At 38.7% G+C, this 14,956-nt stretch overlaps 1 protein-coding gene across 1 annotated transcript in view; it reads right to left on the bottom strand.

Annotated features, from left to right (window-relative positions):
* The window catches only part of spg (dedicator of cytokinesis spg), a 916,969-nt gene that overhangs the window by 312,806 nt on the left and 589,207 nt on the right, over nt 1-14,956 (bottom strand). The gene's annotated exons all lie outside the window — the stretch shown is intronic.

Here is a 14,956-nt window from a genome sequence, read left to right as displayed (position 1 = left end):
GCAAGGTCATTTGTAATTGCAAAAATCTCAGCATCTCGGCCAGCTGGGTTGGTTTGACTAGAAAACAGAAGCCAGCTGGAGTTGTGAACATTAAAATCACCAAGTAAAGTTGTAAAGAGAGGAAGTCAAAGAGCTCGAAGAGATTAGTGGATTTGGGAGAACGGTAGAGACAACAGATGAATTTGACACAATGAGGTAGAGAGATTTTAAGTAAGAGAAGATCGAAAAGAGGAGATTAGCATTAGCATTAGTAGAGGTATATGATGCAAGAAAGGAAGATTATTCAGCATCAGCCAAAAAAAAAAATATCACAACCACTACTCCCATTTCACCCCTCAGTTCATTCGAAATACCTGTCCAGCTGAGCCTTAAATTTATTTAGGCTATCAACTTCAACAACAAGTGATGGAAGTCTATTCCACAAACCAACTGCCTGCTGGCTAAAGGTAAATTTCCGCACATTTATCCAACATCCGTCCTTCCTCAATTTGAATTTATGCCCTCTCATTGAGTATTCTGAGCAAGAGGAAGAATCCCATTGGCATTGAGCATGCTCAAGCCATTCAAAGCCTTATGCACATCTATCAGATCACCTCGCCGATGCCTTGTCTCCAGACTCTGTAATTTGCAAAACTTAAGCCTTTCTTCGTAAGAGCAACCCTTTGTTCCATTCACTAATCTTGTTTCTCTTTTCCGTACTCGTTCCAGCAGCTCTATATCCTTCTTGAAATGAGGCCTCCAGACGTGTATACAGTACTCAAGGTGTGGCCTGACCAATGCCTTATACAAGGGAATAATCACATCCCTATCCCTGCTAGAAAAATTCCTGTATATCATTGACAAGACAACATGAGCTACTCTTGCAGCTCGTCTGCACTGCTCAGAGAACTTCATATCTGCCTGCACAATTATCCCCCAGGTCCTTTTCATTCTCTACCACTGTCAGCGTTGTACTACAGAGTTGATACGTTGATTTGGGGTTACTGTTTCCCATATGTAGTAATTTACATTTGTCAATGTTAAACTTCATTTGCCACCTCTCAGCCCATCTGCTCAACCTTTCCAGATCCTGTTGCAGCAGCATAGCATCAGTAGTGTCCTTAACAACCCTGCCAACCTTTGTATCGTCTGCAAACTTGGACATTAAGCTTGATATACCATCATCAATATCATTTATAAATACAGAAAACAATAATGGACCCAACACTGAACCCTGAGGAACTCCACCAATAACATTAGTCCACGTTGAACAGTGTCCATTGATTACCACTCTGTCTTCTGCTACGCAACCATCCCTTTATCCATAGCAGCAATTTGCCTCCAATGCCACACTGCTCCAATTTGTGCAGCAGTCTTCCATGCGCAACAGTATCAAAAGCCTTTCTAAGATCCAAATAAATAATATCAAAGTTATTCCCTGCATCCAGTTCTTTTGTGACTACATCATAGTATCCAATCAAATCGGTCAGACAAGACCTGCCCTTAACAAAACCATGCTGTGTCTGAGCTATAACTGAATTCTTGTCTAGATGATCCTGCAGTGCTTCTTTAACCAGTGCCTCCATTAATTTTCCTGGAACCGAAGTTAAACTAACAGGTCCATAATTACTTGTGTCAACCTTTGATCTTCCTTTGTGAATTGGGATTACATTTGCACATCTCCAGTCTATGGGTACCTCCCCTGAGTCCAAAGAAGCTCTCATAATTATGGCTAGGGGTTTGCTTACTTCCTTTGCTGCCTCCTTTAATATAACTGGATAGATCCCATCCACCCCGGGTGCCTTTTTTATGTTTATCCTCAACAATTTCTCCTCCACTTTCCTCTCAGTTATTAGAAAATCATCTAACTCACTGCCAATGTTTACTTCACCTACGACATTCCCCTTCCTGAATAACTCCTCATGTGTGAATGTAAATGCAAAATACTTGTTTAGATTGTTAGTCACCTGAGCAGGATCCTCAACTGTTGAACCATCAACATCCAGTGGACCAATCTGATTCATCCCTTTCCTTCTTGAGTTTAAATAGGTATAGAACTCTTTTCTGTTTTTCTTTGCATCCTTTGCCAAGGATTTCTCATAATCTGCCTTTGCCTGCCTAATCTCCTTTGTGACTTGGTTACAGACTAACTTATATCTATCATAGGCTTCCATGTCACCCATTAATTTGTATGTATCCCATGCATTTTTCTTCTCTGCCATATGTCTCATTAGTTCATCTGACAACCATTTAGGCCTGAACCTTGAACAATATTTCTTGGTAGGTATGTAAAGCCTGGTAGCTTCCAAGATTAGTTCCACGAATGCTTCTTCCCATTTTGAATTTTCTGTTGGTAACATCAGTTGGTCCCACTGTATAGAATTTAAATACTGTCTCAGACCATCATAGTTGCCTTTACGAAAGCAAAGGCAACTATGAGATTCCAAATTACCAAGTCTCTGACAGGGAATATCAGAACAGTCATAAGCACAAGTACCACTTTTGAGGCAAAAGGAATCATACAGCAAATAATTTAGGCAACTGAGATGAGCAGTAGTTGAATCGACCGATAACTGAGATGAGCAGTAGTTGAATCGACCGATAACTGAGATTCTGTCAGAAAATGTACATGGGATTTGGCAGACTGCAAATGGAAATGGACATCTTTAAGATTGGAATTCAGACCACGTATATTTGTGAAATGAATTAGAAAAAGTTTGGGAGGTTTAGATCTTTTCACAGATAAGCTTACTCTATTAGTTTGACAATTCATGGTGTATTCAATAGTAAGAAAAAATGTGTGGGACATGCTGTATGAAGTAATGAAATTTTTGGATATGGTGTACACATGGTAAGAATATACCTAGGTCCTTGACATAAGTGGCCTCGACAATGCTCCCCGTATACACACTACTCCCTCCAGTCACTATCTGGTAGAGTAGAGGTAGCAAGATTATACACTAGCTGATTCGGAAGCCTACTAGAGAGTTACCAATAGGTTCGGTCCGGTGTAATAACTAGCGACAGGACTGTGAACACCGTTTTAGAACTGTACCCCGAAATGTAAGGAAGATTGGATTTCACCACGATGTTCATCATAACCTCAAAAGTCATCAATCATACTGCATGATGGAAGAGATGGGGAAGGGTTGAATGGAACTTAGCTCTGGAGACTAAACATGGGTTCCACCACTTCAAGCCTCCAATAAGCAAAGTGGTGGTATTGCACTGGTTGATGAGAGTCATCTACCACCTAGTACTGCCTGGTAACATAGAGGGGCGGCATTCTTCCATGTGATGTGGGCACCACACCTCAACCCCTACTTATGTTGAATCACACCTGGGTGGTCAACTACCATGTGCTTGTGCATGGAAGTTATACCCAGGATTACTAACAGTCCCATGAAGGTGCAAGCAGAGGATTTGGCTGACACAGACCATCCGGACTTCACCGAAATTGGGTCCACCTGAATATCAGTTGCATCAGCGTTTTTGACTCCATCTGTGACAACCTCAAGGACCTTATTCACTTTATTTGAAATACAGTGAATATATTACCCAGGCAACTTTGTAGGAAGCAGATACAGCCACTCCCCAGCTTACGTAATACTTGACTTACAGAAATTCAACTTTAAGTAAGCTTTTGCCGGCCAGTGAAAACTTAAAAAAATCGTGAAACGTATTTTGCATCGCATAGGAACAAATGGAGGTATAAAGAAAATATCGTAATGTGAACCGAATGACAGGTTGATTTTTTTTTTTTTTTGGTAATTAGTTCCAAGACCTCAGAAGTTGAAATTTTTATAACTAAGCTATTTATTTCTATAAAAGGTCATTTTTATAATGGAAATTGCACTACACTTTCATCGTTATCATATGTCCCATTATAAGAATCAATTTTGAATGCCTTTGTGATATTTTTCTAAAACACATATCTGGAGGTCACTACCATAAAACAATAAAATCAATTTGCATTTTATGGCTTTTCTGTTAGCGCAATCGGGTAGTAAACCCGATCTTATTGCATTTGCAATAATACCGATAACTGGAATTCTGTGGATCTTCCAATCATATAAAAAACATAAATAAATTTTTAGAATCTTCTCTTCATTCCTATTTACTTATTACAATGGTGAAGGGAAAGGGACCAATGGAAAGGGCAAGTGCTGGTGGTGCTAGGACACGAAAAAAAATTGACTGAGAAATGAAGATGATTAATTAAGAATTACGAAGCAGGACAAAGTTTGTCATCTATAGCATGGAATTAGGTCTTGCTGCTTCAACAGCGAATACTATTTTAAGGGACAGTGCTTGTATAAAAGAACATGTTAAAGGATCACCGTACAGTCGGTCCTCGTATAGCATGATAGTTGTGTTCCTAGAAACCCTCGTGCAATGCAAAATCGTGCAATATAAATAACAGGCTCTATTGGAAAAATAGAGTTAGGTGCCAACCACCTAAGATTGAACCACACATTTGTAACCAAAACATTACCAAACACAATAAATAATCATAATAAAATACTTACGTACAGTAAATCCCCGTTATTCACGGTTTCGCGTATTCATGGTCGCTGATTTAATATAAAATGAAACCTAAAAAAATTAGAATTTTAAAGTGCCATGAACATTTTTTGCCATAAAAAAACATGGGCATAGCTAAAGTCATCTTTCCCGGTCAAAACAGCACTCAGTGCGTGGGGAGAGAGAGAGAGGGGTGAAAAAATCGCGAGCGTGGATGTTTCTCGCTAATTCTTGTTCAGTATGTGCTATGCGTTTGTCATATAAGGTTTCGTCGTTTGATTTTTAATTTATATGCTTATAAATTGAACAAATTTATCAATTTATAAATTGATATGCTTACAAAAGTGAAAAATCTACCATTTTGCAGTGTTTTAGTGAAAACAGACTTTTTCGAGTGTGTTAACAGAAGAAAGTGACTTTATTGTGGACAAGCTCTTTTTTAACCCCTACACAAATATGGCTACGAATAACAAGAGAATTGTGAAAAGATCAAAGGTGACGACATTAGCGAGTAAAATTCAGTTATTAGACAAAATTTCTAATGTTGAAAGTGTCTCATCAGTCGCAACACATTATAAAATCAATAAGTCAACGGTATGATTAATCAAGAAATCGGAAGAAAAAATCCGCAATAGTGTCTGTGAAAACACGCTAATTGCTTCAAAAATTTGCTTTGTAACTCGTGATGTTAAATTAGAAAAAATGGAAAAAGCTTTAAATTTGTGGATAGAAAACTGAACTCAAAATAAAATTCCGTTAAGTTCACTTCATCATTCGTGAAAAGGCAAAAAACCTTTATCAACCTTTAGTGAAACTGGTGATAGCACTGGCGGGATAAGTTTTTTAGCTATAGCAAAGGCGCTGGATTGAAAGATCTGTGTGAAATTTCTAATAAATATTACATTTAATATTAAATTGTTTCTTATTTTCATTTCGATGCCTTATGCTTGCATATCACTATGTACTGTCTATGTACATAGTCATATTATGAAGGCACATATAATATATACAGAGACAAAATTTTACACTAGTTTTTCTTATATACTTCATACTTTGGAACAGAACCCCTTTATTACTATGGGAGGCATAACTCAGTATTCGCGGCATTTCTCAGGAACGTAACTCCCGCGAATAGTGGGGGTTTACTGTATTTTATTACAACTATTATGTAATAAAATATAAAATATTGCTAATGCTTTTGCTTCTATCCTAAGAAAACTTGTCCTATGTTTGATTTTCTATCCAAACTGATGACAGCCATTCTATTTCTTCCAATTCTTTGTGTCTTGATCTAATGGAATTCATAACACTTTGAGTTGTTCCTGCTGTGAAAGTGTTTTTATTTTCTCTGCATTCTTTATAATTCTTGGCAATGCCTTATTCAGGCTTGTAGCACCTGGGACACGTGCTACAAGCCTAAATAAGGCAATGACAGAGGCAGGCTGTCCATAAGCCCTACCGGGGAAACTCCGGTGGGCTGGAGGTCAGTGTGATTTGGGCCATAAATGCTAGTATGAGGGCGCTACAAATTTTCTCAGGTAAGAATTTTTGATCGAGTCCACCTCTGTCTATCCATATTGCTTTTCTTTTTCTCTCTCAATCTGTAGTGTCTTCACCAGAACACTTCCTTTTCACACCTTTTAAGTATTTTACTCATTTTTAGGGAATAAAGCATAATTACAAAATGAGAAGGTATGCTTGATACACAAACAAAGCTGGTGTGTGTAGCAACTGAATAAACAACACTGTAAAGGCAGAGACACACTATTAACCTATAAATCGGGCACTGGCGACTCTGCAGCTGCACTAGCTCACATTTTACTAAAGCACATTTCTGGAGCTCACTACCATAAAACAATAAAAACAATTTCCAGTTTCTGGTGGTGGAATCTGTTATAAACGGATAATAAACTCGATCTAATTGCATTTGTGATAATACTTATAGTTGGAATTGTGTTGGTTTTTAAGTTATTATGGTGAAATGTGTTCCCCTTCACTGATATATAAAAAAAAAAAAAAAAAAAACATTTTCAGAATCTTCTCTTCATTCATATCGTGTTGCATTCAGTTGGGGTGATTCTGCATTAGACTGCCATTTCTTGTAAACACAAAGGCAAATCGTGCATAAGCGAATTCGGTTCATGTTATATACAATATCGTTCCCCTATTTATAAATCGTCTACGATTGAATTCGTGTAACGTAAACACGTGTTATACGAGGATTGACTGTATTGCAAAACAGTGATATTATTATCATCTATATGATGCAAGGAAGGCCGAAGCTTAATGCTGCACCAGCCAAAAAAAAAATTCCAGAGTTACCCTGAGAGAGAGAAAAGTAGAAGGGAATCACCAAGAAAGAGAACAATGATGATATCCAGCTCAGGATCCTGGGCGTGCCAAGCCCATAATCATTGAAGGTGGTACTATATCAAAGGTGGAAAGCTATTAATATATATCTATGGATGGAATATCAGATTCAGAAGCATGTGCCCCTGAATCCAATAGCCATTCAAGCAAAAGCAAATACAAGAAGTATTTATGAAGATATTAAGGATAAGTATGGCAAACCTGAATTCGCCAAATTCGTGGTAAGCAACGGTGGTTTAATAGGTTCAAGCATTGTGATGGTTTACAAAACAGAGTATGTGGTGAAGTTGCCAGTGCAGATTCTGCAGCTGCAGAGAAATTTTGTGATGTGTTGGATAAAACCCCTTCTATATCTCCTCAGCCCTCAACTTCTGCAATGGCATGCTTATCAGCTGGAGATTCTTGCAACGATGCTTGAAAGGTAAAACCTGCTGATGTTATGCCTGTCTCCTCTCTCTTTTTGTAATTTTATAATTTTGAAATTTTTGTAATTTTGTACACTTTTGTAATTTTTCCTGCGCATGAGATAAAAAAATTTCCTGCTTCATTTACTTTTCTGATTTTTAAAGAAAGGCATGGGGGAGATATATCTTCTATCCATGCCTGGACATATTCACTACATCTGGAACACCTGATATAAAGTATTTCAGTCATAATGGAAAAGAATTTTCCAAAGAGAATGCAATTAACTAATGAGCTTTGACCATGAAAAATGTTAGATGATACAAATTGGTGCATCAGAGCACTAATAGTGCAAAATAAAATTAAATGTACTGATATTTCACACTTTTACTGCTCTGGCGTGGGTGCACTATGCACTCACCGCAGTGCAAATTTTCTAGAGTTTTGAATTCCCTTCAATAAATATCATACCATGAAATTTAGCCATAAGATAGTCGGGGATAAGCAACAAGACTGTTACTACTAAATAAACTTCATTTTAAACTATTTAACTTTTTTTCCCAGTGAAAACAAACTGGTGAGAAGCACACAACAGTAGCTACTATAATTTTAATCACTATACAGTTAAAGAAAACTGAAAGTACTTCTTTAAATTAAGATTGGATTTTTAATTACAGAGCAATTTTAATTACAGAGCTGATGGATATTTTTAATCCAACACTGGTGAAAAGTGGTAAAATTAGAAATTAGCAATTTTCAAAATTTGATAAGCCAAATACAGGACAGCAGACGAAACAGGCATACAATCTCTTTGTTTTTAAGAATCACATTATAGAGAATATGTAGATGTGTATGAAAGAAAAGAGGTGGCACAAGAGTCATGAATAAGATAAGATGTTGGGTAAAAATAAAATTCAAAAGTCTGAAGTAAAAATTAAACAGACTGACATATTTTTATCAGTTTTCTTGAAAAAACAAATAAGTTTGAAGAATACTGGAGCATTTTTTTTTAAAATAAACTATAGATAGCTTTTTTTTTTTTTTTTCCCTTTATGTGAAAACATCTTTGGACACCTACCAAATTTCAGTCTGAAGTAAAATCAATTTGTCATGATTTTTGATTGGCAAACCGGAAATGATTTTGTAACATGAAAATAACGTGTTGCAAAATCATGAATAATGAATTCCAAGAGGATGAAAGAGATGTCAATGAAGGAAATGACATCATTTCAGATTTGTTGGTCAAATCAACGAATCGGAAATTAAGATTTTGCATTGAAGTTGTGATTTTACAACAAACCGGAAATGGCGTCATTTTCGGTTTGTCGATTTGACCAATACACAGGAACTGACAACTTTGTTCATTAGAAAAACCATTCATGCGACAAGGCATGAATAGTGCTTCAAATTGACAGGTCTGTCGTTTATCTGGCTTTATTTTCTTGTAACATGTGATTGTACGTTTGTGAGTATGACGCTTGATGCTCCCCAAAGCCTCGCTAGCAGAGACAGATACTAACTTGATGATCACTGTGATGGTGTCTTCTTTGTTCTCGCCCAAAGGATCTTTGGGAGCGTTATTTAGCCACAGGCAGAATGTGCATGTGGGGACTACAGCGATGTTGAAATTCTATGTGCTTGAAAAAGTTGACCACATAAAATTGACCAAACAGGCTATAATGTTTCAACTGCAATATTTTCCTAAATACATCCACAATCTTCTTGAAATATATCGCACAAGTTACAGCATCTTTGTTCACTAGCATCGCCTTTTGTATGAAGTTCATGTCATTCACATCATTTTCACTAATATCGCACCCCTTACTCTGTTTTTTTTTTTTTTTTGGTAGTTGTTGGCGCATCGGCTTCTGTGGCCATAATGCAACTCCCAAGGTTTTTGCATTTTCTACTCTGATCCAAGCCCGAGGCTTGAACTGAACCTGCGAGCCCCTTATTTTGTAACTTGTATAATAGCTGAAGCATGTGCGGCCAACCGATTTGATTGACACTCAGAGTCAAGAATATTGTAAGTTTACGGAGCTGTCTAATCATAGCAAAGAGATCGCATTTATGTTGAGTCCAGTAGTAGGTTGAGTTTGGAATTGTCCTTAGGAAGACCAAATTGTTTTCGATAGAGCTGTTAATGTATTCTTTGGATTGAACTTGCTTTTGGGTCAGTTTTGTATCTTTACCAATGTATTTGAAAGCCATCATCAAAGAGTCACTCATTCTAAATCTCATTATCTTCACTGCTATGTAAAGGAGATGATATGGGGTAACACAGTGTCTGTCAGATAATCTGAGCTTGCTCATTGCCTTCATGAATGCAGTCACACATAAACTGTCTCTGAACGTTCTGAATTATCCAAGAGAAATGCTGGGAAAGGCAGTTCGTCAAACAGTAAGCTCTGCAGTATGTTATTTTCTCCTGGGGTGAGTCTAAGATATTTATCGTCACTCCACAAAAATGTTTGCTGTTGGGTGATGAGACTTTCCTTGATCAGAACCACTTCACTTATGTTGTATTTATCCAAATTAATTTCCTGACTGTCATCAAAGAATGACTAATCTATCGTGATTTGACATAATCGATAGAGAAACATGTTGACCAAATATTGAAGCCATGCTTTAACCACTCACTTTCTTAATAACCTGATCAAATAGCAGGACTTGTGTATTTTCTTGCATTTTATATGCACAAATAAAGTGCCTGAGACACGTATATGGACAAGACAGCATTCTGGGCCAAGTGATTAATGTGCCTGTTTCAGTCAATCTCCCTTGGCAAGCGATGGACCATTGTGTCGATGGAAACAGGCTCATTGATCACTTGGCCCAGAATGTTGTATTGTCCATATGCGTGTCTCAGATGTCATATTTGCATGAATGTAAATGAAGAGAAATAAGCTTCTTTTTCACTAAATCCAACTCCAACTTCGGTAAATGCAATGGAATTTCTGGGTGGACAAAGCATTTGACTTAGATAGTGCTGGAACAGTTGTTCTGAACTGATCCTCTGCAGTTATTAGCATTAGCATTAGTAGAGGCATTTGATGCAAGAAAGCAAGCTTATGCAGCATCAGCCAAAAAAAAAAAAAAAACCACTTCCACTTCACCCCTCTGTTCGTTCAAAATACCTGTCCAGCTGAGCCTTAAACTTATTTAGGCTATCAACCTCCACCACAAGGGATGGAAGTCTGTTCCACCAACCAACCACCCGCTGGCTAAAGGCAAATTTCCACACGTCTATCCTACATCTGTCTTTCCTCAATTTGAATTTATGCCCTCTCAGGTGATTTTTCTGAGCTAGAGGAAGAATCCCATCAGCATTGAGCATGCTTAAACCATTCAAGGCTTTATACACCTCTATCAGATCACCTCGCTGGTGCCTAGTCTCCAGACACTGTAATTTGCAAAACTTAAGCCTTTCTTCGTAAGAGCACCCCTTTGTTCCATTCACTAATCTTGTTGCCCTTCTCTGTACTCGTTCCAGCAGCTCTACATCCTTCTTGAAATGAGGTCTCCAGACCTGTATACAGTACTCTAGGTGTGGCCTGACCATCGCCTTATACAATGGAATAATCACCTCCTTATCCCTGCTGGAAAAATTCCTGTATATCATTGACAATACTCCATGAGCTACTCTTGCAGCCCGTCTGCACTGCTCAGAGAACTTCATATCTGCCTGCACAACCACCCCCAAGTCCCTTTCATTCTCTACCACTGTCAGTGTAGTACCACAGAGTTGATACGTTGCTCTGGGGTTGCTGTTTCCCATGTGTAGTACTTTACATTTATCAATGTTAAACTTCATTTGCCACCTCTCAGCCCATCTGCTCAACTTTTCCAGATCCTGTTGCAGCAGCATAGTGTCAGTAGTGTCCTTGACAACCCTGCCAACCTTTGTATCGTCTGCAAACTTGGACATTAAGCCCGATATACCATCATCAATATCATTTATAAATACAGAAAACAATAATGGACCCAACACTGAGCCCTGAGGGACTCCACTAATAACATCAGTCCACGATGAGCAGTGTCCATTGATTACCACTCTCTGTCTTCTCCCCCTCAACCACCCCTTTATCCATAGCAGCAATTTGCCTCCAATGTCACACTGCTCCAATTTGTGTAGCAGTCTTCCATGTGCAACAGTATCAAAAGCCTTTCTAAGATCCAAGTATATAATATCAAAGTTATTCCCTGCATCCAGTTCTTTTGTGACTGCATCATAGTATCCAATCAAGTTGGTCAGGCAAGACTTCCCCTTAACAAAACCATGCTGTGTCTGAGTTATAACTGAAGTCTTGTCTAAATGATCCTGCAGTGCTTCTTTAACCAGTGCCTCCATTAATTTTCCTGGAACAGAAGTTAAGCTCACAGGTCTATAATTACTTGTGTCAGCCTTTGATCCTCCTTTGTGAATTGGGGTCACATTTGCACATTTCCAGTCTATGGGTACCTCCCCTGAGTCCAAGGAAGCTCTCATAATTATGGCTAAGGGTTTGCTTACTTCCTTTGCTGCCTCCTTTAATATAACTGGATAGATCCCATCCACCCCGGGTGCCTTTCTTGTGTTTATCTTCAACAGTTTCTCCTCCACTTTACTCCCAGTTATTTCAAGATTCTGTAGCTTACTGCTAGAGTTGAATACACCTCTGGCATTCGCCACGCTGAATAACTCCTCATGTGTGAATGTCGATGCAAAATATTCATTTAGTTTGTTAGCTACCTGAGCAGGATCATCAATACTTGACCCATCAATATCAAGTGGACCAATCTGATTCATCCCCTTCCTTCTAGAGTTTACATAAGTAAAGAACTCTTTGCTGTTTTTCTTTGCATCCCTTGCCAAGGATTTCTCGTAATCTGCCTTCGCCTGCCTAACCTCCTTTGTAACTTGGTTGCATATCAACTTGTATCTATCATAGGCTTCTGTGTCATGTGTTAATTTGTATGTATCCCATGCATTTTTCTTCTCTGCCATATGCCTCATTAGTTCATCTGACATCCATTTTGGCCTAAACCTTGAACAATATTTCTTAGTTGGTATGTAAAGCCTAGTAGCTTCCAAGATAAGGTCTTTGAATGCTTCCCATTTTGAATTTGCTGTTGGTAACATCATCAGTTGGTCCCACTGTATAGAATTTAAATACTGTCTCAGTCCATCGTAGTCGCCTTTACGAAAGCAATAACCCTTCCCTTGACCCCTAATGGTAGTTACCTCTTTGAGTAAATCCCACTTCAGCACACTGTGATCACTGCCACCTAGTGGTTCATTTATCTGCAGATTCTTAATGCATGAAGAATCACTGCTGATAATCAAATCAAGAGTATTACTCCCTCTAGTTGCCTCCCGAACATGCTGATGTAGAAAACAATCATCCAATAAATCCACAAAAGTCCTGCTAGTGTGTGAGTAACCAGCCCCCAAATTCCAGTCAATATCTGGGAAATTAAAATCTCCCATTATAAGACACTCTGATTTACTGGCCCACTCTATTTCCCTGTACAGTTCCTTATTATACTCATCAGAGTCATTAGGCCTATAGCACACTCCTACTCTCAATTTTGATCTCCCAATGTTTATGTCACACCAAACTGACTCCACACTGCACTGTCCAGCGATGTCGACTGGCTTCACTTCCTTGGTTTTTATGTGTTTCTTAACTAATAACATAACCCCACCTCCCTTCCTATCCTGTCTATCCTTTCTGTAGACTTTGTACTCCCCAAATTGCAGTTCTGCATCCCTTATATCTGTGTGACACCACGTCTCTGATATCCCAACAATATCTGCCTTCGATGTTTTGAGCAATACCTCAAATTCATCAAATTTATTTACTAAACTCCTAGCAATGGTGTACACGCAAGTATACCTGCACCTGTTTCTATTCTTAGCTACCCTAACACAACCCATGTGTTTACTTGTACCGCAATGACTCCCAGCAGTCTCTGAAACACCATGCATCTTGTTTTTCAGGCTTCTGCTCATTCTAATAGAAGCAGTGCAAGAATCTCTTTCACCTCTGCCAGTGGCTACTGTTAATCTATTGGTCTTTGTCTCCCCCCAAGCTAGCAGTTTTCCGACCCACCTAACACTGCCTCGATAGCATCAGCAAATATTCTTGCACCCTTTCTATTTAAGTGTATCCCATCCCTGTAGAAACAATCTCTCCTGTTAACAAGTACAGTCCAGGCTGAAAAAAATTCTACCCCTTGAGCCTTGCACAATCTTTCCAGGGCCGAATTGATCGACAAGGCTCTCATCATATACTCCCTCCTATCGTGTCTGGGCAGAATTGCAGACACTTTCAAATTCAACCCTAATTCTCGGCTTTTGTTCAACAGTGACCTGTACTTGTTAAGTAATTCTGCCGGTCTCCTACTCTTAATATTATTAGTGCCAACGTGTACAACTATATCACCTTTTGTGCCCTTAAAAGATGATATTCGCTCTACAACGTCATCAACCTTTGCCCCTGGCAGACATACCCTGGTCCTGTTCCACCTATCTTTTTTACAAAGCATGTTCCCCGTTTCTCTGACAATAGAGTCACCAACAACTACTAGTTCCTTCGGGACCAGCGCATTCTGCCTTAGGGGTTGTCTCTGTGTCACGTGATGCCCAAGTGCAAGCTCTGGCGTTGATGTGGGCAGCTGAGAGCTTGATGGGCCCCTCAATTTAGTTTCTCCGAGGGCATCCACCCTGTCCTTCAAGCTCTCATATAGGCCCACAAGAACGCCGAGTTGTTGCCTGATATCGATACACTCCTTGCATCGCGCACACACAAAGACATCCCCTTGGCAGTATCATGTCCCGTACCCGATTGCTCTGCAAACATCAAGCAAACAGTGCATTTTATAAGGCTGTGAGTCAGAGGACAACTGCCCCCCCTCAGTTCTGCTCTGAGCCACAGCACTTCCATTAGCTTGAGCCTTTTGCTTTGCTGCTCTGGTCTGAGTCATGATTCTATTAATTTATTAATTAATTATGTTATGTTATTAATTATATTACGTTTGTAATCTATATGTATTTATTTAAACGTACAATTTAACTGCTAACGAAGTTCAACTAACGCTATCTAGTACGGCATATAACCTACGGTATCACAATGGCGGGAAAGTTACTAACGGTAACGGTAGTTACGAACACGTGGAAACCCTTACCGATACTTTTACAAGGCCGAGTAAAGAATAAATACACCAAATTAATCAAAAAATCGCAAAATAATGTTATACTACTAAATTTAAATCAAAAGTTTTAGAAAAACAATAATTTCAAATCAATAAATAAGAAAAATCCACTTAGCGGCTTTGAACACGACCGTCACTAGTAGCCTCGTCAGCAGACTCTGACTTTACTCCAATGATCACACAATGATCCCATTGACATCAACATTGGGAAATGCAGTGTGTATCAATGATGCATCTTTAGCAGCTGGTTTCTTTATGTCATTTTCGAACCATAGACAATTGCAAATGTAGCAATACAGAACAGAAATCATTTTTCATAAATATCCTTTCAAACTCTCAATGTGCGTTCTTATGTAAATAGTAACCTGCACAAGGAAAAGTAGCTTCATTATTTAAACTCATCTTCTCAGCAATTGGAGAAATGTTCCGTTGTACATAATTAATACTCACTTCGGGTACATCATTGTTAGATGGAGTGCCATTG

Source organism: Mastigoproctus giganteus, chromosome 4 (genome assembly GCF_048544385.1).
Source record: "Mastigoproctus giganteus isolate SK-2022 chromosome 4, ASM4854438v1, whole genome shotgun sequence".
Lineage (NCBI taxonomy): Eukaryota > Metazoa > Arthropoda > Arachnida > Uropygi > Thelyphonidae > Mastigoproctus > Mastigoproctus giganteus.
This window is presented reverse-complemented; position numbering and strand designations above follow the sequence as displayed.